Source organism: Caloenas nicobarica, chromosome Z (genome assembly GCF_036013445.1).
Source record: "Caloenas nicobarica isolate bCalNic1 chromosome Z, bCalNic1.hap1, whole genome shotgun sequence".
NCBI classification, from domain to species: domain Eukaryota; kingdom Metazoa; phylum Chordata; class Aves; order Columbiformes; family Columbidae; genus Caloenas; species Caloenas nicobarica.
Genome location: NC_088284.1, coordinates 98195540 through 98223221, shown reverse-complemented (window position 1 = coordinate 98223221; position 27682 = coordinate 98195540). Strand labels below are relative to the sequence as shown.

At 42.5% G+C, this 27682-nt stretch overlaps 1 protein-coding gene across 3 annotated transcripts in view; it reads right to left on the bottom strand.

Moving 5' to 3' along the window:
* The window catches only part of PTPRF (protein tyrosine phosphatase receptor type F), a 382739-nt gene that overhangs the window by 250860 nt on the left and 104197 nt on the right, over positions 1–27682 (bottom strand). The gene's annotated exons all lie outside the window — the stretch shown is intronic.

Here is a 27682-nt window from a genome sequence, read left to right as displayed (position 1 = left end):
CGCATCGCAAGCTCAAGGGTCATTCAAAAGCTGACGAGATTCTCGTTCACCAAGCCGCAAAAGTTACCGAAAGCTGGCAACACAGCATTAACAGTGAAAAAAATCTCATGCTGGCAGATGCCAGCCTGAGTGGAACCCATGAGTATCCTCGAAGCAAAGTATATGCAAATGCATAGATTGTACATGGCACGACCCACCATTCTTATTCATGCTGTCAAATATTTCAAAAATATGTTCAAGACTGTTCTAACAAAGGTATTATTGCATTTTGCTGGGTTTTTGGAAGAGGAGGTGTCATATTTTTTGAGAACCACTGAGCGTTCAAAGTATTACATGTTATGAACATGTTTACTTCTGACAAAAACATAATGCTCAAAGAAGCCAACAATGATAGAGCTGAGGGAAATCCGCGACAAATCTCAAGAGAATCTACCTAGGCAAATATTTACCTCACATTGTGCTGCCAAACAGCAGATCATGGTTCTTCTCCATTCTGTTACTGTATTTGCACAGTAAATCTTCTCGCACATTATAATATCATTCAACACTGAGAGATCTTTATTTATGCGATGTCTTCTACAGCCAAGACATCTGAAAATACTTTACAAAATAACCTAGTTCTAACCTAGATGCAGAGAGAATACTGATCATCTCATCCTGCTTTTATTATCTCAATGAGAAAGCATAAATCCAAGTAAGCTCAGCAGCAAGATTCTGAATACTGCAAAAGAGGCTCTTCGCACCAGCCACACACTCAGTTCTCTTTGTTGCTCTCCAGCCTTCATATCCTCATTCATCTCTCACCAAAGAATTACTAAAAGCATCATTAACAGGTCTTACACCACAGAGAGATAGTTGTATCTTATATAGCTGCATAAGCTCTACTCCAACGGGAAAATCGGTTCAGTCCCTGGGCAGTTTGGCCGGTGTTAGCCAGTTCTCCAGATTCGGCCCACATGGGACTGGGAAAAAGTGCCTGGATTAAGAGTGAAGACTACGTCTCTAAAATCTGCATGTACGGTGCTAATTTGCGCAGCCCGGAGAAGCGAACCCACTGAAGCACACTTGAAGCAGCATCACATCCTGGCTCAACAGCAGCCAGAATCCTAAGAAGCTACTCTTCTTGTTGGGGGGGGAACACCAAGGGTTGAAATTAGTGTGTCAAAACTAACGATGTGTGTCAAACTCTCTCAGATTAGGACAGAGAACAAGTATTACAGGTAGTATGGAAAACACCTTAAGTACGTATCAGACCAGACTGGAGATGAATAGCTTTCAGAGAGCCTTTCCTCTTTCATTCACCTCCATTAACAACAAAAGCGCCTGATCTAATGGTGTGTCTTGAGTGCAGATTGCTCAGAAGTCATGAGAACGGCACCTCCACAGCCCTCACTCAGGGGTAACTCTCAGGAACACAAAAACCTCAGCTAAAGAATAGGTCTGTCTCTTGATTTCTCTCTTCTCTCAGCAAATGTGATTAAGCTTCTCTCCAGTTTCAATCCTGACAGATTTATAACTTTCCTCTCAAGCCCATGAGATACATATAATGTGCATCGTGCAAAACTGATGAATTGTCAGTTACCCTACCAGATGCTTTATAGACTTGATCTTTTTGCAACTGTTTAGTGCTCTATAATAATTTACCATCTGGAAGGAAAGCCAGATTTTCTTATGCAAGACTGCTGTCTGTCCCTCTAAAGTTAATAGAGCACCTTTGGCCCTTAACAGGATCAAACTTTGCTGCTTCTTCTTTCCATGGTTGTTCTGCCTATGGAAAAGTTGCCTGCATTCAATATTTAAAGCCTTTTAAATTGGAATGTTTTAAAATTTTATAAATCTCAGTATCTGTCATTCTCTTTTGAAATTGAAAATATGAAAAAGCCTCTCCCAGTGGTTCAGCACTCCCATTTTTAGAAATGAGGTGCTCTCTCCCAACAAGACAACCCAGTATTCAAAGCAGGATGACAGGGTGTTAGCTGAAGCTCAGTTAACCCTTCAAAGGCCAGGGTTACTCTGACATTTTTGAATGGCTGTCTCGAAGAAACATTAAATGCTTCTTTTCCTGAGGCTGGAAGGCAGCCTAAGAAAGAAAGCAGCTATAAACCAAATGTTGGTAGATTCTTCTAACAAGCTAAAGAAATAGAGTCAGTATCACTTCGGTAAAATCAAGTCCAACAGCAACCAACCAACTAATGCTCTAAAGACTCCTGGTATTTCTTTTCTCCAGTAACTTCATGCCCCTCTAGGCTGCTCTCTCTTGCATCTGGAATTATCTCCTGTGCACCAGACGACCTCAAGTCCCTTCCTTTGAAGGCCTCCTTTAATCTCACTGCTTTGGCCAGCTTCTCACAACTAATATTGCATTTGGGAGTCCAGACACTGTAGAAAAAGGTCTTTCAAAAATACACGTACATTCTCATTGCTACTTCTGCATCTGGTGTTGGCAATATTATAAACCCTAAACCATGTAACCCAAAAGGAGACTAAGGCTAAGCACTCCAGATGGCTTTGTAAAAACGGCTCTGAGTTTAGTAGGCTAAACTCCTGTCTTTGCTCCAAACTCAGTGTTAGAACTACTGAGTGCTAGGTTTGGCAGAAAACTACAAAGCTGGAAAGCACAACAACAACAAAAAAAGGCAAATTTCATTTAAATATAGCTAATTTTGCCATGGGGCAGGTGGATGGAAAAAAAGGCGGTCTTGAGAACATTTTTGAAACCTACATGGTTTGATTCTTTCAGACAAGCAGAAAAAGCTGGACTCATTTAAAACAGAGCCAAGAATACCAACAGCTCATATGGTACCAGGAAATTCTGGCAATGAGCATGTCCCACAGGAGACTGAAAAGAGATTAGAAAAAGCAGTCAACTTTAAAGAGTCAAGAGGAATTTCAAAGCAGCACTGAATAGCTCACGTCCTCTATGAACTCTTCTGGAAGCTAAACTGAACTGAAGCAAGTGTTACGTGGGTCACTAGCCATGAACAGCACAGTGAAGAAAAGCATCCCCAAAGCAAGCCAGCCCATTTCAAACCAGGGACAAAAATATCGCACTAAAACCACTTCTAAGTTTAAGCTACTTTGCAACCCTAAGTATCTAACAAGTCAGCATAAAAATGTTCCCTGCAGGAACCCGTTTGCCCATAGAACTGCCAGGTTCAGTTGTGTGTGTGAGTACTGACACTGCATTTGCCATGAAAAGTGGTTAAGAGACTCTCTAGAAATGTACAGGGCAGGAAGGTAAGTCTAGTGCGTAAGCAACATCCTTATCTGACCTGGACATGTAATAGTATCTTTTCACAAAGGAGCCTCAAATAATTGTGTTTGCTTTTCAAGCTGGAAACTTTTTAAACATTTTCAACATGAGCCCAAGGAAGCAAGTCAGGAGATACCAACTGGATATCACTCAGACAATAGCAAAGGAGGGGCTAAAAACTGCATCAGCTTCTCCCAACTCTACCACATGCACAACACAAAGAAACTCAATTTTCCTTCTGGACACATACCCACAACTTTGTATTTTACACAAATACCCTGAAAGGGAGCCAGTGCTTCAGAGGGACCCAAACACCTGAACACTTTGGGGTGTCACACAAATTATGGTCATTAAGAACTGACTGAGAAAGAAGGGAGCACGTGCCATACAGAGCAACAAGGCAGCTATTTCTTGTATTAAAAATGAGAACAATAATTGGCTACAGCTCAACTGCTTGACTCTCTATAACACCTCATCTGTGTTCTGAAGGAGGAAAACCATGATGCACCATATAATTCAAGATCATCATATTGCACACATTAAAAGTTGTAGAAGCACAGTTACACACAAGTTAACGACTTTTGAAGGTTTCACTTCACTGCATTAGTATTCCTTTATCATAGATTTCTTTGTGCTTTTCTGCAAGAAATGAAATATAAAGAGACTTGGGGAGTACAGCAATACGGCCAAAAAAGACAAAATGAGTCTCATTTCACTCCAAACTCCCACATGCAGGGAACATATTAGAGAGATACAGTGGGGAGATATATGAAGATGGCAGCACTCGCACAGATTTAGGGAGGAACTTCATATAAACTCGCAATACAGTAAAATGGCCAAAAGCTAAAGCAACTGCTACATGAGCAAAGGTATCACCTCCAGCACCCAGGTGTGAGCAGGACTAGAGCATCAGCTTGAAGACTCTCAAACCATCTGGAGAGAAGGGATGAGCAAAGCAATTGAAGAACCAGGAAGGATAAAAATCTCTGTCAAGACACAAGTGCTAGACAGACTGGCTAAGCAAGATGGGGATTTGATAACCATCTGTAGGAACAAGAAGGATACAAATACCAAGAAAGCAGTGGAGGAGTGTAATTAGCCACAGGCATATAACTGTGAGTAATGGAATGAGACAGAGCAAAAGAAAGTGTCTCTCAAAAAAAACCAAACCCAAAAAACAACAAAAAAACCCAAACCAAAAACCCCCCCAAAACAACAACAAAACAATCAAAAAAACCCAAACCAACCAACCAACCCACCCCCGAAAAAAACAAAACAACACAACACACCAGAAGAGAGAACAAGAGAAGAGACCCCAGCAGGAAAATGTTGCATCTTCTGTTTGGATGGAAATGAAAAATGGAGTAAAAAAAAAAAAAAAAAAGAGGAAGAAAAAAGAAACACTCTAAAATATCCCATGATCTAGAAAAAGCCTAAACAGAGGCAGATTGGTATGGGAACAGCAAGAAACATTCAGAAGTACTTAAAAAAGATTCTCCTTACTTTGGCAAAGCATTAAAGAAACAAGGGTGAGGACTTCAGCAACAAGCTGGCCCAGCTACAGATCTCTGTGATCCTGAATACACAATCATAAGTTGGCCCGGGAGAGGAGCAGAGGGAACGACAAGTGTTAAACCAGGATGCAAGCACAGCTTGGATTCTCCTGTCTGCCTTATTGGCTACATTTGCTTCTGAAGATATTAATTTCTGAAGGTGTCATTGCCTGCAGACAATCCTAGATAAAAAGGAGGATTTTTTCCACTGGAACAAGGATTATGAAGGGGTCCATTAAATAACTACGATGATAAGTCAAAAAGTCCACTTAAAATATAGATCAGCCTCGAGCCTCACGAGCCCAGCCATCACTCACAGTGAGCACTAAATACAGATTGCTGTAGATCACCCTGTCCAAGTGTATCAGCTCTTAATACCTGCTGTAAAATCTCCTTAAAAGAAGTAAACTATTGCCTTTCAACAGAAATCTTTAACGTTTACATAATAGGTTCAGTAGTGCAACCAGATGCATGGATTAAAGATCCAGGACAGTAGAAAACCCTACAAAAATTAAAAATAAATTCAGCTATTCCTCAGCTATCAGCAAACTCCACTAATGTGAAGGGTGAAGGAATGTGTTCATGTGGCCGTCACTTCCACATAGCAAGAATTCTAGTGCTTTTTCTACGAATTACTACACACGTGACAATATATTCTTAATAGAAATGACTGTGCCCTTACAGGCTTGCATTCAGCACAATGGGAAACGGTGTAAAGGTTAAAATCCAAAGGTACCAAGTCCACTCCTCCAAACCCAACTCCTTGCCATCAAGTTCTGCACATTCAGGATATAGAAAAGAAGGTTTAAAACTGAGGAGAGCTGAGAGAGACTGTCCTTCTGAGATGGCTGCTTAAAACACACCACAACTGACAACTATTTACTATACGGCTATGGTACTGGTATTTCTGTATCTGGCTCCAGCAATGCCAAACATGTTGGTTCTGCATCTCTCAGACTGACAGAACAGGCAAAGTGGAGCTGATGTAAAATCCAGTAAGCACCAAAACTAACTTGAACCAAAACAGCAAGAATGCAAATGATTTATCAGATGAGGGATAATCTGCCCTTCTTTTCCTTCGAGGATTTTTGTAGAGTGGCTACTGGCTTGAGATCAAACTAAACCCTAAATCAGTCATAATTCAAACTAAATCAGTTTCTTATTCATAAGAACCTCTTTGCTCTATCCACATGTCTACTCAGCTTCGTTAGTGGCCTCAGTGCAGAGATTTTTGAGAGACCTCCTGGAGGTAAACCCATTCTCCAGCAGCTTCCTGGGCAATTCGAGCAACCACTAGAACATTTTCCTTTGCAGAATCCACAAAGTCGGACCTTACAAGACATGATCTTTCAGGTATTTTGTTATTTTCTCAATAATTTTTGCTTCAGCCAAAGTACAAGGCATATAAGAACTTCCTTCTGAAAAACTGGCTCTTTTAAATGAAAAATCCCTTACTTCTGCCGGAAGTTCAGTTATGTTTTATACAACATAGCATACTATCGGGGTCTGCCCACTTAATGCTTTTCAGATTAACAGCTCGTTCCAAAGCTGCTTTTGCCAAGACCTTGATTTCTGAAATTTGCTTACCTTTTATATTTAGAAAGACTGGGCACAATACTAGTACCAAGTCTCTATTTTTAGCAGTTAAAAACTGATGCAAAGAAATAATTTCCCTTTTTAGCAGTACCCTTCTCTTCCTTAATTGCTGTCTTTACCTCCCATCACCCAGTAAACCCAATTTTCACACAAGAGAATGGCACTGATTTGCTATATTATTTATCTTGTATGTATAGTCATTAGTTCTTCAAAAGACCACCTTGGATCCTTCAATTTTCTTTTTACACTCTTTATACTTGATACACTCTACTACTAATACCTGGGAGCTAGATTTCATCTCAAACAGCTTCTCAAACCTGCCATCTAGCTTGCGTGAATTATTCCTAGCCTTGCTAATTTAACTGCTTTTCCCAGCTTGCTTTCTTATGTTCTGCTATTGATTTCAAACCACATCAAGGAACTGTTTCACTGTTGGTTTTTTCCTCCCACGCTTTTTCTTTTCTGCTCTTACTTTCTCCCATTTTATTTTAGGGCTGCTCTGAGTAACTTGTTCACTTTCCTTTAAGTTGTCCTTTCTGAAGTTTAGCATCATTCTCAACATTTTGATCATCTTCTCAGCCCCTCCAGGCTCTATGACCGTACTCATGCACTATGTGCACCGTAGTTGTGGCCACTCACAAAGACGTTATGTGGAGATCCTACAAATTACTTTAACCTTGCTGACTCAGCAGCAGCTTGACAAATACAGGAGTGATTAAATACTGCTGAGTGAGAATACTTGTGTCTGGAGATATTTTAAGTTGGGCTCTGGAAACTGTGCACATGCCGGTGACAAAACCTTCGACACCGCCTCGTAGCTGCTGTCAAGTGCGGTGATTGAGCAAAAAGGACTTACTGCTCAGACCCTGCTAACAGAGGGGGTAATCCTCCTCCACGGGTCCACCAAGCACCCGTGAAGGGGCAAGTTCACCCACATGTCTTGGCTGCAGTCCGTTCTAGACGCGGTCACCACCAGCAGAGGAGCAGCACCACCACCCAGCCAGGCCAGCGACCACGCAGAAGACAGGAGCAGGCTGCCATGGGGCTGGTTTCTCCCTAACGCCGTCATTTAGCAGACAACTTATGCCCTTCTGGAGGTTTTATATATCCAATTAAACTTTCTGTAATTCTCATCTTGTGAAACTATGAACATTTTCAACACTAGATTTTGGAATTATTCTCTCCTAAAGGGTTTTGAAGTTAATTATATCATAGTTGTTATTACTGTCTCAACCACAGATACTGCTTGAACCCCATTATTGTGTGTGTTACTGAGGGCTAAAGAATAGCTGCTTCGGTGTGCTCTAGAGCTAGCCTTCCCTACAAACTGCTTCTCTAACCTTTGCCCAAACATTATGTATGCTCGGTTTATACGCAGGTAGTTAACATAGCCCGGTAGGGTAAGTGAGCTTATTACATTTATTAAACTGAATTCTCTCCATGCAGAACGCCCCCAGCATCCTGCAGTCCTCTGGCTCTGGAGGCATTTGGTTGTTACCATGGAAGACAGCACCCAGAAATTCCCTTTGCAACTAATAAGCAGGAACTATGAAAGCACAAGTTTCATGTGATTGCTTTCGGTTTGAAAAATGAAACCGGTTTCTGTAACCTATAAAGAAACCAAAATTCAATCAAGTTTATTATAATAAGATGTTAAATTTATGAATTTTTTTTCCCTTCTAAGGCCCCCTTGCTTTGCTTTGGCAAAATAAAACACCCTCCAAGGTAGCATATACTCCCATAGTACCCAAGCCATATTAAGGAGATGTAAATAAAAATCAAGCCCTAGGTGTAATATAACGCTTATTGAAGATGAAGAAACCAAAGGTCTGTAAATTAAGAAATCCTGAATTAATGGTGGCAAAATCAGTCTTAACTCTGACTCAGTCCAAAAATACAATTTCTCTCCTTCAGTAGCACTTCAGGCTAAAAATTAAATTCAGATTTCTTGCATCACGTTCTGTACAGCAAGACACACAAAACATCTACACATCAGATTTTGTCTCAGATCTGAGGCTGTATGTTCAAAACAGCTTGATGGAAGAAAATCAATTAATATATTTTACAAGTCTGCTTTGTTCGGCAGATCAAAGCAGTAGGTTTCCTAGTTACTTCCTGGCTAGAGGGACCGAGATAACAGCTGCATCAAGCCTGCAGCGAATCCAACACTTTCTGGACAGACCAGCCATCTTCTGTCTTTCACACCACAAAGCAAATCCCAGGACTCTACGGAGTCAAGCAGACCAAAACCTGCTTCCACAATCACGTTTTCATGCACGCATTCAGCAAGTAAACTTCCATGTGTGGAGCGCGCACAAGTGCTGAAAACTCGGAGGCAGCCGACAGGATCGCTCCACGTGGCTGCGGATCCAACGCTCTCTGCCACCTTGTGAAGGACGCGCAACCTCACCTGCTTCAGACTAGGAAGGTGAGGCGAAAAATATTCTGCACATTTTAATGGACCTGCAATGATCGCCCCTCCCAACCTCTGAAAGAAATCCAAAACATGCAGCAAAAGTAAACAACATTGCCTCTCAGGTAAGTTGGGCACACCACTACCCCAGCACAATCCTCGCTGCTTGTTATGTGATTCTGTACCTCCCAGGGACCCTCATCCACCATGAAATCCATGCTAAACGTATGTGAGCAATTTTTTAGTTACTAGAAAAGGCTTTGCTAGCCAAGGGTATTGAGAGCATGGCAGCTATATAGCTACTTCCAATGGCTTTGGCATCTCCACGCTCAAGAGGCAGCAAGAGAGATCTGTTCTTACATTCAGCACGGCACATACAGATACAGGATATTCTTCCCCCTTCAGTATAATTCTCCTCCATGACATCCTATGGCTTTAGAAGCTTCAAGTTTTGCAATTCAACCTTAAATAAGGTATTCAAAGCGAAACAAAAACCACCATCACGACACTCCTGCTTCCATAAGACAGTACCTTGCTTTTGATTTCTACAATTCAATCTTAAAAATTCCTTCTTCCCCAAACTTTGAGATTATTTTCTCTGCATCTCAGTTAGATCTTTCAATTTCTATGCACTCTCTTTACCAGGGGAATGGTCCCATGCTAATGGTCTGAATCAAGATAAACCTGAATCCTAATAAAAGATCAACCTGAAAAAAATTATGTACCTCACACAAAACTGCCCTTTTGTAATGGAGACTTCTGCCAATAGCAGATGGAAAGACCTTTGAAAAATAAGACATCCCATATGCCGTCTGCAGCAACTTCGTAGCTTTACTACTGAAATTATCCACTCTTTCCTTCCAGGCCACAACCTTTACATGACCTTGAGTAAAATATAAAGAGGATAATACCTAATGTGCAGCTTCTTGGGATACCATTCAGTAAAACCTAAGGAAAGAAAATTACTTCTTGCTGTTTTTTCAATCCATTCGTACATTAGTGTGCTGAAATGCATACTTGGAGCCATCGAAATCAGATTCAATGTACATTTTACAGTACTTAGGAGGAAAGCTATTTTAATTTTGTTAGTTGCCAGAACGTAAAATCCTGAAAGCAAAAAGCTTCTAGCAGAAAAACAGAACAAATCTTAAAGGGGAAAGACATTATCTAGAACCCTGTTCCTCCACACAGCTGATGCTGGCATGGAGCTAACAACACGAGATGCAGCACCTTGTTCATCAAATCCAAACATTTCAAATTAACAGCAGCACAGAGCAGCTCCTCAGATGCCAATAAATGACAGTTCTGAGGCCCTTAGCGACATTCGATTAACATGCTCCAAGTTTGATGCATTTACTTCTGGATATGCAATACCACCAGATATCCAGGCTTTTTCTTACTTGCAGAATGACGCAAAGTGGTTTTGAGGACATTCCCTCTGAAAGCTCGTTTGCTTGGAGACCACAGCTCAAGTCCATCACTTCTAGACGTGTGCCCAGCCCATTAGTTAAAGTGGACCTGGGCCAGGCATGAGCAGAGGGGCAGTTTTACCGAATTAACTCGAGTACACAACACCATGTTTGTGCCAGTTCCATGTTTCAGTCTGGCTACCAGAGCGCAGGACAAAGCTACCCCCTCAATATGTTTCAAATTGGCTTGAATCACCAGATTATGTTTGCATCAGTACAGCACTCCGCATTGCATTAACTAAGGTCGTCCTGATCTGGTAATGCATGACCCAGAATATAATGGATTTTCTAACGCCCAAAGCATCTGCTGCCACTTGCTCAAGAACTTTTCTCAGTGCAAGGCACTCTACGTTTCACAAAGGCAATACTCAAACTCCAAACTGTTTCAGTTGTACCTTGCTCTCAGAGACACACTTGTCCTTTCATACCCCAGGACGGTAACCACAGCCCTGACTTTCCTCCCTTGCTTGTTGAAGGGACTTGACGCTGGAGATCGCATCCCTGGTTGCTCGACCTTCAGCTGGTACCTCTGGATTCTGCATCACTCGAACTTTCCCCAGCAACACGATACAAAGGACACAGTTGTTCTTACTGGTACATCCTTTATGAGAGATCTCTGCTTTGGTTTTATCCTTGTGGGTTTTAATAACTATGCACATACACAGAGAGCTTGCAATCAGTGTACGTTGAATTAAATTTTAACCAATTTATGAAGTATTAAAAACCACAAAATTTTTTATAACATTTTAATTGTAGTATTACAGAACTCATCTTGTAACACCTAATTATAATTCTAAATGAGCAGCAATTAACAAGCTATTTTATGGTGCCTAAGTCTAAAATAAACAAGGTCAGGACAGTCCTGCAAAAGGAGCTGCTAGTGTGCACCCTGCAGATGGGAGGCCAGTCAGTCTTTGGGATGCGCTCATTCCCCAATTTCTGCATAGCATTACATCTTAGAAACTGTAGGGAGTGTCACCCACCCGGTACAGGACCTGCTGCAACGCTGGATCTTTGTCAGGTAATGGGCAGCTCTGCTCCTGTCACAGCATACACATCACCAACAAAAAAGCTCACTGAAGAAACACATGCCAACATCACGTCACTGGCAGGGCTGGCAGAAGCAGCTCCAGCAGAAGCAAGTGCTCTCACCCATCAGGTAGCAGACATCTCAAAATGGGACGGGTTGAGGACAGAGCAATGAAGGAGTCTCTCTTCTTCACACAGAAGCCATAAAACTCCCCACAGTAAAGGCAGCCCACCTACTGCTTGAAAAAATTATTTCATCTTGTCATGGGGAACACTTCAAATTTACCCAACACTTACTAGCAGGAGGAGAAGCTGATACTGCAGACAGAGCCACAGATTGCAGGTCAGAAATTTCACAACATATCCCACTGACCTGGATGTTGTCTCAGAAACTTCGTGGAAGAATCTTGCTCCCTCACCCTTGGCTAGTAAGTGAAGTCCTTCTACCCAGTAAGCACCCACTGAGTGTTTCAAAAGTAGCTGTATCAGAGGAGTACCCCACCAGCAGCATTTTAGGGGTCAGCTGGCAAAGGTTCAAAGCCCAGAGGCTTCAGAATGTATTACGCTTTGCTGACAGGTTGGACTTAAATTTTATTTTTATATTTTATCCTTTTAAAAGAAAAGTTCTTTGAGAGCTGAAGTATGAGGAAAAAAAATCAGCCCAAATCATATGCAATGTACAAGGTAATTTTCTCTTCTCAGAGGGAAGAGAAGGTTTCCGAAAAGGGCTTTGTGAGAGACTCGTCTCTGTCTTCTGTTTTTCCCTTTACCACTTTTCCCCCAATTTTCTAGTGAACATTAATCTCAAATCTCTCCTAGGAAGAACAGGGGCCCTTCCTGAGTGTAGGAGGGGAGGCAACAGAACAGGAACTCGCCCAGTGCAGCTGGTATCCTCTCTGCCTGCAGGAGCAACGCGTTAGATATTTTGAACCAGCATTAAAGACATGGAAACATTTGGAAAAGTATCAATGATTGGCTTTTTAAGCGGAAGAACAAAGTACCTAGGGCACTGTCAGGGCTAAATCAGCAATCCAACTCTGGGAGACGCTGGCAATAGAAAATGTGTTTTATGCATGCAGGTGGTTTATGAGAAACCATTTGTTTACAGCCCTTTTAAAAAGAATACATGGAAGAATTCGAATAGTTATACCTCATGAAACACTGCTGTTCGTAATATAGCTTATTCTGTCCTCCAAGCTTGCAGAGCTAATTCCTGATAGATTAACCTTCCACGTCACACCGAGGGCACCAGCAGCAAAGTGCTGCTTAAGGCACCACAGATTCCCCACTGCTCTGTCACATCTGTCCCACTCGCAGAAGAACTAAAGCCTCGCACCAGGTGGGCCACGGTGGTGGAGATCTCTGTGCAAAAGTATTCTGGGCTTGCTCTTCAACCGAGACTTAAGAGGCTTCAGAAAACTTTGCAGTCCAGTCAAACTGCCATCATCCAAACTGGAGTGTCCTGTGCCTACAAGCTGGCATCTCCTAAGGAAGTCAGCGCTGTCAGACGGAATTTTCACAAATGCAAAATAAAATAAAAAGTATGTATCCTCCTTGACAGAGTTAACCAAAAACCAGTTAAGACTCATATTGCTAGCTGAAGTGAACAAACAGCCTCTGGAAAATGGAAACCCTTCCTGAGCAAAGGCAACGGGAGAGGGCCAAAATGGACAGTTGGGGCTTTACAAGATACAAACATCCCTCTGCACATTTCTCTGCCAGCAAACACGTCCCTTGATTACACAGCAAAGTTTCTGATACACTGCAGTTCCTTTTTTATATTAGTTCACCACCGATGGTCAGAAGTTTGACCCGCGCTTGCCGCACGCTGGTCCTGGCAGCTTCCCCGGGAGGGCTGCCCGTGGCAGGGCTGCGCTCCAAGCCCTGAAGGGGCATCGTGGATGAACCACTGCAAGATCAATCCCGGCTCTGCAATGTGGCCGGGAGGAGGGTAACCCTTCCAGAGCCCAGCAAACACCGTTACCCAGCCTGTGACCTCCTCAAGAGCCTTCGCTGCTGAGCAGCATCAGCCACTGTGAGAGGAGCCAGACAGATTTCCTTTCTTGACTGTGTGGATCAGAAAAGAAAAGCTGATAAAACCATTGCCTGAAGTGAGGATGCACCAGGAAGGCTGACCGAAACTACTGGCACAGAAACAAGACCGAATTAACTACTGAGAGCCAGCTGTATGAACCAGGCAAAGTTGATTATTTCTTTTCAAACAGAGCAACTACCCGCCCCGGGAAAGCCCACCATCCCCAAACTCTTTTCCATCGACTGTCCTAGAGAGTTTCTTGCAAGTTACTGGAGGCACAAAAGCTGCAGATGCTTGGTTCTTTATCTTTGAAAGTGTTCTATTTGGGTTTATCATGCTACATGCAAGTCAAACTTTATTTAGCCAAACGAGAATCCTATAAGCCTCCTTTTCCTCACCAGAGAGTGGGAACAAGCAGAACAGCTAGTGCCTTCTTGCTTTACTGAATTCATTATATAAAACCAAAAGCAATGTCATCTTAACTTGAAAGGACTTCTAAAAGAGCTTGAAGCAATTCTGCTGCAGCAGCATTTTTGTATTTTGGATTAACGACAAGCCTTCTTAACCCCTCCGAGTTTGTAAACGCACATACCTGTATCCTCCTAAGCTTTCAGAGCAGTCAGCAATCTCTGAAATGTTAGCAAGCTGAGAGTTAAGGTATATACCATGTACAACTATGGTAATTTGAGCTCCTCTACAAATTAAAGAAGTCCAAGTTTTAGGTATTTTTGTCCACAAGAAAGGACTTGCAAAATTTGGTAAACTACTCAGACATTCCTCATGTCTCATGTGCAATACCACGATTAACATCCCAGGCTCACAGAGCAACGAAAAGGTCAAAATCCTACTGCAGGAGACAGTGCTAAAATATTATTAAATGTTACCTTTAAAACATTTCCAATTAGTATTAAAACAGAAAGATTCCTATCTTGAGGGACTTTGTAAATTCATTATTTTCATCACAGACTTTTTAAGCTCTTTTTCAAACAGGATCTTTTTAGCCTTTTTTTGCCAATAGAGTGTATCACAGCTAGGAAAAAAACCTTAACAGCAACTTTCTTGAAACGAAACATTAAAAAAAAAAAACCCTGCCACCAATAACTGGTTCTGTTTGACATAGTTTGTCATTTTTCTGGACAGCTGAAAGCCTTAGGCAAATGTACAGGGAAAAACAGCGAGCCATCTCATCCGTCTTTTGTTTATTAAATCCCAAGTTTATTCAAGTGGCTTTGAATCCTGAACTACACAAAGCCTTCTGAACCACCCCACACTCGGCAGTTGATACTAGGGGGCAGAGAGAATCAAAAACGTCCTTTAAGTTTATTAACATCTGGAGAAAGCATCAGACAACAAACCCTTTCATCTCAACTCATGCTGCTGAAGAATGGTGAGAGGCAACAGCGGTCAGAACCAGCCCAGCTCCATCATGGTGCTGCCACAAGAGCTCAGGTGTTTGACCCAAGCCCTGCTGAAAGCATCTCCACCGCCCCTGCCCCAGAAGCCTTTAAAGGCTCCGTACAGGCCAGGCTCTCTTACTTTACGTGTGGAGGACACAGTTTACAAAACAATCAAAGAACCCATTTAAAACACACTTCTAAGCTTTCTGCTGACTCTGCCTCTGACTCTGCTTTGCTTTCAGAGGAACGGGGGCATTTTGGGGATGGCCATACGCATGCTGTAGATGAAAGGATGCCAAGCATTGCCAAGTTATCTCAGACAAGTACTATCTAGAGTAGATGGATGGAGTCACAAGATCAAACTACAAACAATCTCAGCTCAACATTTTGAAAAGGGCTGTCTGTACTCTCCCCGTTCACCAAAAAACACACCAGGGGAGAGAAAAACCATCTTTCTATACAAAATTATATCAGAAGAGTGCCCTAGGGGCCAGTGTATCATTCATTTTCATACTAAATTCAATAAAAATAAACACTTATTTAGTTTAAACAGCTGCAGTACCAAGGGGTCTTGCTGCAGCATTTAAGACCTTGTTGAGAGCATGCCCTGCCCCAATTCAGGCAGCAAGCATATTCAGAAAGCCGACATGGACAATTTAACTGGCAGTAGGTCTAGCCCCAGAGGTCCTATACATCACTGCCTACCTCGGCATTTCCTCTCCCATTGCTGTCACGCATTTGCCAGTGTCCAAGTGTGTTTCAAGACAGCTGAAAGGATGTCATTTGCAATGTAAGTTTAGCCAAGATGGTCAAGAAGGGGCCAAACTCTTCCAAGTTAGTTTATTGCACCTGTGCAAGAAGAATTCATTTCTATTCCAGCAGTGCCTACAGTGGTGTGCCCAGTCCAAACGCACAAGAGAAACAGAGGCATTCAGAACAGCCTCACATTTCACATGCCGCGTGGTAGAGGAGCTGTGTGTTGGTGAGGATGCCCACACTACAGCTGGCTGCATCCCCAAACTGATCCATTAGTATTTGGTCAATGACAAGAAAAGTACAGCCTTGCCTTCCCTTAGGTAAGACACTAATCTATTACAATTCTACAGGCTAGGGTAATTATTCAAAAGTCTGTCATACCATATAAAATGAAAATGGCTCTAAGATGGGCCTGTTCACATCAATTAATTATTAAAGCAGCATTAGCCAAAGCTTTTCACCTGCCGTTTCAAAGTTAGGGATAACATGACATTCACACAACTAGTGCAGTCTACACCCACATTCACCCACCCACTGCAGACAGCCCAGTTGTGCCAGTACCTGCTCTGCTTCTGCAGACTGGTTCCAGTACAGCCCAGCAGCAACCAGAGCCTGCCCGCTAAGGATGCTCAGTACCTACAGCTGCAAAATAACTGCAGGGAGCCAGCGGGCAGCCCCTCCAAACAGCAACCGCAACAAGCATTTGCACATGTTTGCCTGACATTTCCAATTTTGTTTCAAAATAAAGTCCTCAAGCAACATGGTGAGGGCTTGGTAAACGGTAGCGCAAGCATTCCTATAAACCACCAACCGTGTTGTTTTCAGCTGTGTTCACGCTGCTGTAATCAATGGAAGCACTTCGCAGTGATGAGTACGTACTGGCAAGAAAAAACACCCCATCCTTTATGCCATGGCTGTATCTTCTTCCAGACCAACCAATGAATCAAGATCACTGACTGCACTAGGAGGGCAAAGCACTGAGAGGGCTGGTGCTTAATTAAGCTGATGTAAATACACCCAAGCTCAAGAGCAGGCTAAAATCACCTCTGTAGCACATAAGCCAAGGGCAGATGACAGCACAGCAGCTTCAGACTCTCTCATATTTCTACCACTTCTGACCTAAGCTTTATTCTAATTGCACAAATTGAAGAATGATTAGCAGTTGTGTGGACTTCAAATGCCCTGTTGATGTAACCAAACCAGATTTGCTTTATTCAGAATGATTACTTAAAGCCATAGCTGTGAAGCTAGAATGAATCAAAATAAAAACATACATTAAAAACACAAAGCATCACATCAGAAATTATTACTAAGGCTATATCACCATCCTTCTAATTTAAAAGCTGCACACATTCTAGAAATGGAGAGGCAGGCACCGTTTTCATGAAACACCGTAAGCCCACTTCAGTGTGCTTCTCACCCTTTAAAGTCGCTAAAAATGAACTTTGATTAACATGAATACTAACAAAATTCACCCCACCTAAGTTTTCCATCACGTTTCTATGTAAGAATCCACATCTAATTTTACAATAAACTTATATTTTTGCTGAAAAGTGTTATTGCACAACTCAAGATCAGCAGAAATGCAGGGTCAAGTCAGAGACCAGCTTCCACGAGCCAGGGGAGGCAAGTGGTAGATGCAGCCCTGGCAGACCACAGCTGCCGGTGCTGCAACAACTTCACGAGCAACACACTCCATAATGAACTACCAAACAGGCAGCAGCACTCCTGACGTTGTTTGGAAAGCAAATACGAAGCTACAATTTTAAAAATTTTTGCCTCGCCTCCCATCTTTCACAGATGCTCCTCTTCACAGCTTATCTCCCAGCTGAACAGTGAGAAACAGGGGACCCCAGACTGGCCGCCAGCCAGCCAGCCTTTTCAGGCCTCGTTTTTAATACCATTACCTATGAATACGTTAAATTTACTTGGCCTCCAGTCACCTCATTAACCCTGGCAGCAAAGCAACTATATAAATACAGTTTACATAATATACTTGAAAAGAAAGCCATGCATTTTTCCTTAGCACTTCATCTAAAAAGGTAAATCTCAGGAGGTAAGTCTCTAGCTGTTAACCAGCTATTTCCCTCTCCCCACAGAGGAAGAAATTGTGTTTTTCTCTGACAGCAATACATGATGTTACTGTCATTACAGCTGTTTCAGAACAGCTTTAAACTACACTTGTGTTTCAGAACTACCTGCCAGAGCCCTTGTTCAAAACTTTAATCTCTCAATATGTTGTTTCAAGGGAAGCTTTTAGTTTCAACTCTCCAAGTCATCAAGTACACAAAAGACAATGCATATTTAAAGATGGATGATACAATCCTACTCACTGCATTCAAAATGCAATCCACAATCTCCTTCCCTGGGGCTTTCCCAGACTGGATAACCAGATTTTGTGTGTGCTATGAGACAGCACCACAGGGGTGAAAAACCCCAGAAAAGGTTCCCTAAAAGTAGGAACTGGCCAGCGCAAGAGATCTTGCTAAAACATCCTCTGCACTGTGATTTGCAGCCACAGCCTCAGCTGCTGTGCCTCTCCAGATTTTTCTTAGCAAGCAGATCTCACTTCTTTTTACTCCAGTATGACCTGCTATTATTAAGGGTTTCTTTCCAAAGGACTTTTAAACCAGCGCACATATTCACATGTTATTTGCACATATTTTACATGTTTACACACATTTCTATAAAAATTATACCATGACTGTATTTTACAGTCAACACATCAACATTTTCTTTTGAACAGCTCCAGCACCACCATTGTGCTTTGCTTCTACGTCGGAGGCAGCAGGGCAGGGGGACTCTGGTCCCAGCAGCTGGTCGGGTCCAGAGCTCCAACCCCGCATCCGAGCACGGGGCTGCCAAGGGCCTTCACTCCTGCACCTCACACTCCCCAGCTATAAAAGCAGTGAGAGCACTCTGCCTCCCTGGCACTATTTTGTGAGAACAGATTTAAAAAAAACCAAACCAACCAACCAGCTATGAAACTCTGAAGAATAAATACTGCTATCTTGAAAATATCAGAAGCTTACTCCAGTTACAAGGCTTAAAACACACACAAAAAATTATCCTGCAAACGTTTTCTGGGCTAGCTTTATTTTTCCATTTCTTAAAGTTCCATTAAACCTTTAGTTTCAGTACGACAATTTATACCACCACTTTGGGGAAAAGCTGCAAACCATCTGAATTCTAGGTTTTCCACCTTAAGAAAAGCCTAAAAATATACAGGTTATCTCTTACAACCCTTTATCAACAGAGGTTCAGCTCTAGCAGAAGAACAATGAGATAAGAAATCAAAACGGTCATCTACCCGCTGATGGTGCATAAACACTGTATTTATTAGCACTTTCACGTACTGATTTTAGACTAACCTCTTTCTCACAGTAGTAACAGCAGAAATGACCATTTCAAAACCACTGTCATCCAAATGTCACAAAACAAAAGAGAACAAATGATACTCCCGTGAGAGATTTACTTCCCCACATCTCTGGCATTTAGAAGCTGGCACGCGAAGAGAACAACCCGGCTCCCGTGACTCATCTCACCCTCCAAAGCCAAGAAGGCTCCGAGACGGAGCGAGGACGGGAGCTGCGCCGGGAGGTCCGGCCAATACTCCCCGTCTCTCTGCAGCCCCCAGCGGTTCCAACATTTTGCAGAAGAGGATCTGGTCAGCACTCATCTTCCTAATTACACACCAACAATTAGCTGGAATCTCGTTGGACTGTGCGTGTCACCTGTTAACAGGGTTCTGTGAAAAAGGGCTAAAGCTGGATGTGGCAGATGGAGCTATATATCCTACCGATCTCTGGAGAGCGGATTTGTAATGCAAAACACTGAATTCAAGATGCGACCCATGGATACAAGGAAGCAATCAGAACCAAACTGATTAAACAAGACCCAGGTCTCAGCACGGCACGCAGAATACTAAGCAGAAACAAAGATACCTCGGAGAGAGAAACAAACTGCACGCCGAGCCATGCACCAGCCAGATCTTCACTGCAACGTACGACCATCTCTTCAGAAAAATCAGACCATTCTTCTAACAACAACGCCAGAGACATCCTCATCCCAATCACTCTATCTCAGATACACACAGATCATAATCTGAGGTTGTCAAGTCACCTGGTTTATAACAGGGAAGCCCAGGGCAGCGATGCCCTGATCCACGCAGGCAAAACCGCACTTGTTGCCAAGCCCTCAAATTCAGATTTACAGTATCCCAGGCCAGAAGACAAGCTGAAGTATTAGCCTGGCCTCTCTTGCAACCCCAGGGACATTACATGTCATCCAGTTACCGTGATCCTGAGCGCAACGCCTGTTTGACTAAAGCACAACTGGATTCAGCACAGGAGGAACCCAGACTGATGCCCAGGACAGACATCAGGACACAGAGGGACGCGCGACTTCTCATCCCTCTCACAAGACCCCAAAAGAGCTCTGCTTTGCTTCCAGCTCCAGTTCTGCTGGCTCCTGCTCCCATTCACACCTTCTTGCTCTGCTTTTTGCTGTGATATTGAAGTGTTTTTAAATCCTTGCATTGGGAGCTGTGCTTTCCCTTATCAACACTGATCTGGCTTCACAGACCTCCCACTCATTTTGCTTCATTGGCTAATGGAAGAGGAGAAGAATTAAACAGCCCCCTGAGCCCCTGCAGCCGCTCTCTTATGAATACTCCACTCACACACGCACACACGCACTTCTTAGCTACACCTTTGCTCAAACCGCCATCAGGAAAACCATAATTTAGACTTTTAACAGCTCCTCCAGTGAAACATAAAAAACCAACCACCCTTAAAGCTGGTTTTGCTCCACTTTTGCTCAGCAAAATGCTCACCCCTCAGACAGCTGGAACCAGCCTTGCACATTATTTTGCTCTCTTATACCTCCCTGCTAAGTGGATGATGTCATGTAGCCTTGCAAGAATAAACATATTCTGACATGCACCAAAAAATGATTCAACTAAGCTATAAGCCAAAGATGGTTTACATAATGCTTTGTAGACACTGTCTGGGCCCCACAACCAAGTTAATTTTTTAATCCAGGGCTTAGAAAGCAAAACTTTTGAATGTCAGTAGAGTGCTAACCCGCTGACTTACCAAATCACTTACTGCCAAGCCGCTGTACCGCCTGTGTGCCTGGGTGATCCAGCGCTTCTGGAAAATTCCTGTTACATGCACACACACACACACGAGCAATCCAATAATCAGAATATTTAGACACACATTATTCAGAGACACTCACATGGCCTCTGGGAGCACACTTTTCGGTCTGGGTGAACTGGCTGTAGACATAAAAGGATGCTGCAGCATTTTTTCTCCTCTTCTTGCCTCCTCCCCTGCCAATTTCTTCAGGTTTGGGGTTTTTCATTTTTTATTTATTGCTGTTCTTGAAGCTTGACAGAAAGTTTCTGTTATTCCACCAGATTTTATCCCTTTCTGTTTGGCAAATGTTGATTCTCCCCCATCCTCCCACATGTCTCACATGGAATTGCTACAGCCTCTTTTGTGCAACAACAAAAATTGTGTACTTTTATCTTACTACAAAATCTGTGCTGTTTCAACACCACCAGGGCTGCGTGGATATTAGAGTTCAGCGCCAAGAGCATGGCAGAGCCCTGGTTCTGCGGGCAGGGAGCGATGGCTACAGCCTCCCTGTCCTCTCCTGCAAAGCACCGCGGTTTCTGCACCGCACACGGAATGTGCAACTGATGCCCCTGCTAGATCTTGGCTGATGCGGCTCATGTTGATATTACATGGGCTTATAAAAATGCAGGCCTAAAACATCTAACAGTCTTCCCCGGCATTTCACAAATAGGAAAGCCAATGATAATTTTACTAATGGTTTGCAAGTATTATTCCTGAACCACTTTTTCAGGGGGATGGGGCGATAGTGTGAAGACGATAATGGATGGGCAACGGTGGTGATACCCTGGGCTCCACAGGCTCCTCCCAAGTGAGGGAGACTTCATGCCTTTGTGCCAGGCAGCATCTCAACCCTCCAGCTCCAAACAAGACAGGATTTTTAAAATTGTTGTTGTTGTTGTTCTTTTAAGATGTGCCTTAATACTGAACACGCTGCTCCGCTTCTGCACTCCTGAGCTCTGCTATCTGTAAACAAGAGCCAAGACTGGCACTTTGCAATGCAAGTTCAGATCTTAGGATGGGAGATGTAAGTAAAAAGCAAAGTAATATGACATAGTACAGCAGGATATCTCTCCTATAAACACCTCTAAAATCACCTTTTAATGATAAATCTCACCATTGGGAGCATCAAGTGCAGTAATACTGTGCTGAGGGAGCAGGGAGTTGGTGAAGATAAGATGTTTTTTCTGTCTTGCAATTTTTAATAAAAATGTAGCTATGAGGCTAAGTTTACTTTGGCTAGGAAATCTTCAGAATAAAATGATTGCTATTTTTATATCCAGGTGCTTTTCATGTGTATGAGTTTAGTCATTTGAGATTCAGCATAGGTCTGCTCTTGAAGTTAAAAAAGACTGGCCCCTACTTCCTCTACACAAGTAGGGCACAATCAGCCGGCTTCCACTTAATATGGACAAACATGATTTCAGCATTATTCATCACTCCAATTTCAATAATGAAATGAAAAGTATTCCTCAAACTAAAGGTTTTAAAAATCTAACTACCTCCCATTATCTTCCAGTTCTCTAGAAGAAATTAAGTTGATGTGACCCAGGAGACTTAACGGACAACAACAGATTCTTCACAGCCCATCTCAAAACACTAAAGCACTGTTTCTGGAATGACCAGTTGTCTCCTTGGATAACGCTGACAATAAGAATTAAACCTAACCACCGGAAAATGCATTTTCTGGAAAAAGTAACTGTAAGACGTCTTCAAGTTGAAAAATTTTATCAATCACAAGTCTTCACTGCAGAGCCACTATATCCACATGTTTTGATGTTGTTCCCATTTAAACTTTAAATATTTTGAAGAAAAATCTAGAGTTCATCCATAAAGCTTTAAGTGATAACGTCACTAGCAAGTCACTGAGAACACAACCGAAAGCCAACTGCCCAATACCTACGAAGCAGAAAAAAACCACCAAGGATTTCTTTTTAAGACCTGACTTCTCAGTCCCAAAACTTTAAGTCAAATAGGTCACACCTTTAAGAGTGTAATCATGTGCTTTAAGATAGTAAAAAACTTTTATTTTTTTACTTCAATCCTTTCAAAACCATAGTGGATTGTTTTAAAAGAAGCATAGGACTCTTGCACATCAACAGGGATCACTGCTACCCAGGGTACATAGTCCAAGTTTTCACAGTACTCTCTAGCGTAACATAGTACATTTGTCTCTTGTAAAGGAGGCTGTAATTTGCTAAGTGCATCTTTCAGCAAGAGCGATGGCTTGAGCAGTCACGGTGCCCAAGTCCAGCCGCCTCCCTGGCTGTGTCAATACAGTTTTGTGCAGTGGATTGGATCAGGGAGCCAATCTGAGTTAAAAGTAAACAAGAGGGGGCAAAAAGAATACAATTCTCTTTAACTTGAAGCAGACTCCTGATTTATTGCACCACTGCTAGTGACAAAGCAGGTTGGGAGCAAGCAGGAGAGATGGGCAGAGACTGGTGAAGCCCAGTCGGACTACAGAAGAAATGTCTTAACTACACATGGCAGCCCAATTACTTCATACTGCAAAGTACTTACTAACCTCTAAAAAAATATTTCAGGGCAGTATTTTGACTGATTTTCTTTTGCAAAATAATCTCCCACCCAGGGTCTATGGTTATATGTCAACAACATCAGAAAAAAATTCTCAAAACCTTTGTCCCCTGCAGAAAACAACCCCAAAGGAAAGCACCAACACTCTGCACAGACAGAACAGTGCTCCTCCCTCATCATCAAAATTTTGAGGAGGTTGAAGCTTTTGTCAGCCCTTCAGAAGCAGAATCTCTTGCGAAGTGTTGTGCTTCAGCACAGCCCTCAGGACTTTCTACTCCTCTTTCAGGTCGGAGTCACTGTCACACGCTTCCCCACCTTTTATGAGAGACTGACGGAGACCAAAGATCTCAGGATTTACAGTTCATCTGGACTATGTTCCTTCAAACAGCAGAGTTACATCTGATAAAGATCTATTAATGAGGATAGCCCCTCTTTGAAAAGATGCCTTTGAGGACTTGTCTCCTTTCTCAGCCAGACCAGACTGTCTCTGCCCTGTCCTTCCACCTGGGAATCACAGCTGATGGCACTGCAGAGGCAAGATAGGACCTGTAATTCCCTAACAGCTGGGGAAAGCAAAGGAGAACAGCTCATGGAGAATGGATTATATTATTGAAACTTCTTTAAATATTTTCTCATTTGTGCTGGGAAAAGGTTCAGAGCAAAGTGTTCGTCAGCAAACTCTGATGAGAACAATATGAGGTGGCACATGCTTCGCATCCAATCCTTAGATTCCTGGACAACAGATGTTCAAGGCAATAAGGCTGTACCCTACCAAAATACTTATTTTTATATAGCTTTAATAGAATGTTACAAAGTCACCATAATTAGGGCCCCCATCCCAGCTCTTACAGCCTACAAATTACTGGTTGACATGCAAAAAATGACAATGCAACTGTGGAAAAAGGATATTTCATAAAATAAGTAACACAGACAATATATTCTTTCTCTCTTCCTTTACAAAGTGATTAAATAGAGGGATCAGAGGCTCAGATTCCAGCAACAGATGTTTAATTCTGAAGGTTTAGTCCTTCCTAGCCAACAGCTTCCAACATTTTGCTAGTTTGGCTTCTTGATCAACATAAGAATACGTATCCCAGGTAACTTTTGTTTTGAAATAATGAGATATTAATCTGACTTGCAACATACTTGTTATTCATGTATCACCAATGAGTACAATCTTTATTATCAGCTTCTGAAATCCTCTTTATACAATCTGGTTCTTCAGCACCGTGTGATTTTGCTCCCAGCGACAACAAAGCATCTTCTTTTAAAATGCTATTCCCAGTTCAAAACTGTCGCAATGTATTTAAAAACTACACAAGGAAAAGAAAACAAGCTGCACTGTACAGCTTTCCTGCACTATATAATTGACTTAGTAATTTTCATAAACCCCAGTGAGAAGTTACCAGTTTGTCCATCTATTCTCTCCGAGGCACCAGATTTTGGGAAAATGCATTGAAATGGCTGATTTACTAATTCTGCCCTAGGTACTACTTCAGTAGCAGATGCCATCTAGCCCAAGAGAACAGTTTCACTTGAAGAAGCAAAATGCAGCTACAAAGCTAGTCTAAATTTAAATTTAGTAGAGATCAACCATCGAGGAAGAAACATTTTTGAGGACACAAGAAGTGTCTGTGTTACCAGTACTGATGCAACCCAGATGTCTCATGTATACCAACATGAGGTGCTACTAAGGGTAAAATAAAATATTGAAATATGCGTATACACAGGGCCCACTATATCTTAGCAGGATTGCTGGAAATTCCATTAGGGTCATAAATATAGTGATAGCTGACAAGAAGTTGAACAGAGGGATGGATTTTCTCCTAGTAGGAGAAAATGCTCCTAACAGCTACCTGCGGGATTATGAAAATAGGCTACTTAAGTATCTGCTGCTATTAGTGATATTGTACTGCCTGCCAGATCTAGGAGAGTTTTTGCTTTTAATGCATGCTTGGAGTGCTTTTTATTTTATCAGGGGAGTATAAACACTAATCTTTGGGGAGGACAAACAAAGGAATCTACCCAGAGGGGAGAACAGATGCACTCATTAGCCCAGGAGGAGAATTAGTGACTTGTGGTATCGGCACGTTACAGGAGAGCCATTAAATCATTACAGTTGTCACTTGTGAGAGTGAGTGGGGTGGACAGGGGTGTCTGAACACACAGACATCACTGACCCACGGACCTCACCAAGCACACAAAGCAGAGCAGGAGATTAAGTGCCATGGGAAGCAAAGAAGAAATCCTGCAAACACCACTCCTGAAAGTGTTCAAAGAAAGAAAATGCTGCTCGACCACCACATGCAATTCTTTTCCCTGAAATTACACATTTTTCTTCTGTTTGCACACTAATTTAGCAAGTTTTCTCCCTTTGCCTGTGAAGGAGCTGCTATATCCAAGTATCTACAGAATTTACCATTTTTCTCATTCTTTCATCTCTGCCACGTCACTGGCGTAAAGCTCCCTCTTAATTCTAAAAAACACTTTATATAACCTTGTTGGGGTCACATGAAGACTTTCAGAACCATCAATAAGATCAAGAAATACAAGATGCGTCCACTAAACCCAGAATTACAGATTGCATCTTAGGTTTCTAGAAAACAAAGGTTTGAGTGATTAACACATAACTATTTCTAAAATTAAATAATTGCAGAGAAACAGTGCTGCTCAGTGAAACTGAGAACTTCATGTGACCAAAAATGAGAGGTAATTATAATGTATATGTAAAGGGCACAGCATTCTGAGTGTTAAATCACCTTTAATTATGTTTTCTGGATTTGTAACACTGACATTTGAATTCCTAACACTACACTGATACACCACGTTAAAATCCAATAGACGAACAACTCTATTCTGAATCACCTTGAAGGCTTGCAAAACAGAGCTGTGTTTGAACACATTTATCTTTTTCCTTACACCCTTTTCAGCTATTCACCAAGACCACAATGTATACTTCTGGAGTCATAATTGGTCACCAAAGCAACAGCTCGGATGCCAAAAAGCAGGATTTCAACTCGACTGCGCAGGGTGGCGGGGACAGAAAGGTGACCACAATGCCTCCATTGTAGCCCTGATCTGCGACTCAGCCCCACGGTGAACTACAAGTCGCTCATGCGCTGATTCCAAAATGAATAACTGGGAAAGCAACTGAAAGAGAGACTTTGCTTTCTTTTAACTTCTGTTCCTCATACTAATGGCCTTTAAAAGGGTCTGGGCATTAATCTTAGGCAGTAACAAAAAAAGATAAGAAAGATCCCTCGCTGGATTTTTGTCTTTCCAAGTGGGTTAAAAAAAGAAAAAAAAAAAAAGAAAAAAAATTTCCTCTTTAATCAATTCTCTTGAAGTTGTCAATTTTCTAATTATTACCAACCCTCGGAAAGGAAGGTTTGCACCACAGCTTGTGCACAGTACTGACAGTGGATCTTGAGTTCCTTCCTCGCAACGAAAAAACAGACATTTTCATACCAGACGCCTTTCCTCATGTCATTAGCTAACCGTGGCTGTATGAATGGTGAAAAAAAATCCCCACTCCTCATAACTTTTTTGCTTAATCTCTTACAAATAGCTCAGGTTTCTTTCCAGCTGACATTCTGCTGTAAGAGGACTGAGAGGGGGTATGAATTTTCACGTATTCTCCCCCTGTTTAGGGATGCCCTTTTCCGCCCATACTCCAAGGCAGCTGTTTATCACATTTCACAATCCAGCTGAAAGAGGTTAAATTAGGAAATTTCCCTTGCTTGCCTCCTCTGCTTAAAAGGTGTTACATTACTCCCTTCACAGCTTGTGGTCCAAACACTGCAGCTGCTAAATAAATACCTATTTACACACATACACACGTTATTAGAAATATTTATGTTAATTCTATTGTGACAAAGAAATCCTGTCTCAACTAGACTGTGGGTCGCCACAGTCCAGCTGTTGCAGAGCCAGCACAGCGCTGGCAAGCCCTGGGCTGAGGATGGGGATGTTTCACCAGCACTTTTCCCACATGCCCACCCTGCCCAAGCACCAAGCATGGGCAGCACCCCAGCGTCTGAGCAGCAGTGAACACCCTTCCCCATCAAACACATCCGCATGGCCCTGGTGCTTCTGCTGGGGAGTAAAGAGAGACAACTCGAGTTAACACGGAGGGCAAAACGTCCCTCCAGGCAGGGGTCGGCAGCAAGCTGGGCACAGGGAGAGACGAGAGAGGCAAGGTGGGATGGGGAGCACCAGGGACCTGCCAGCCCCAGTGCCCTGCTAGCAGTTTTCACACCTGCCCTGGGCACAGGGAGAGAGCTTCTCTCCTACAGACAGACCCCAGACTAACAGCACAGGTTTGTGAAATGCACCCAAGAGCACGAGATTTTCACTTTCCACTCTTCCAAGCAGCTCCCAGCTGCTCCTTTTAAACCCGTCACTGCCACATGTCACACAGTTCCTCGTCTCCCACCCTAAGAAGGGGGCTGCAGGCACATACCATCAAACCCGAGAGCAGCAAAAACCTTCCACTGTAACAT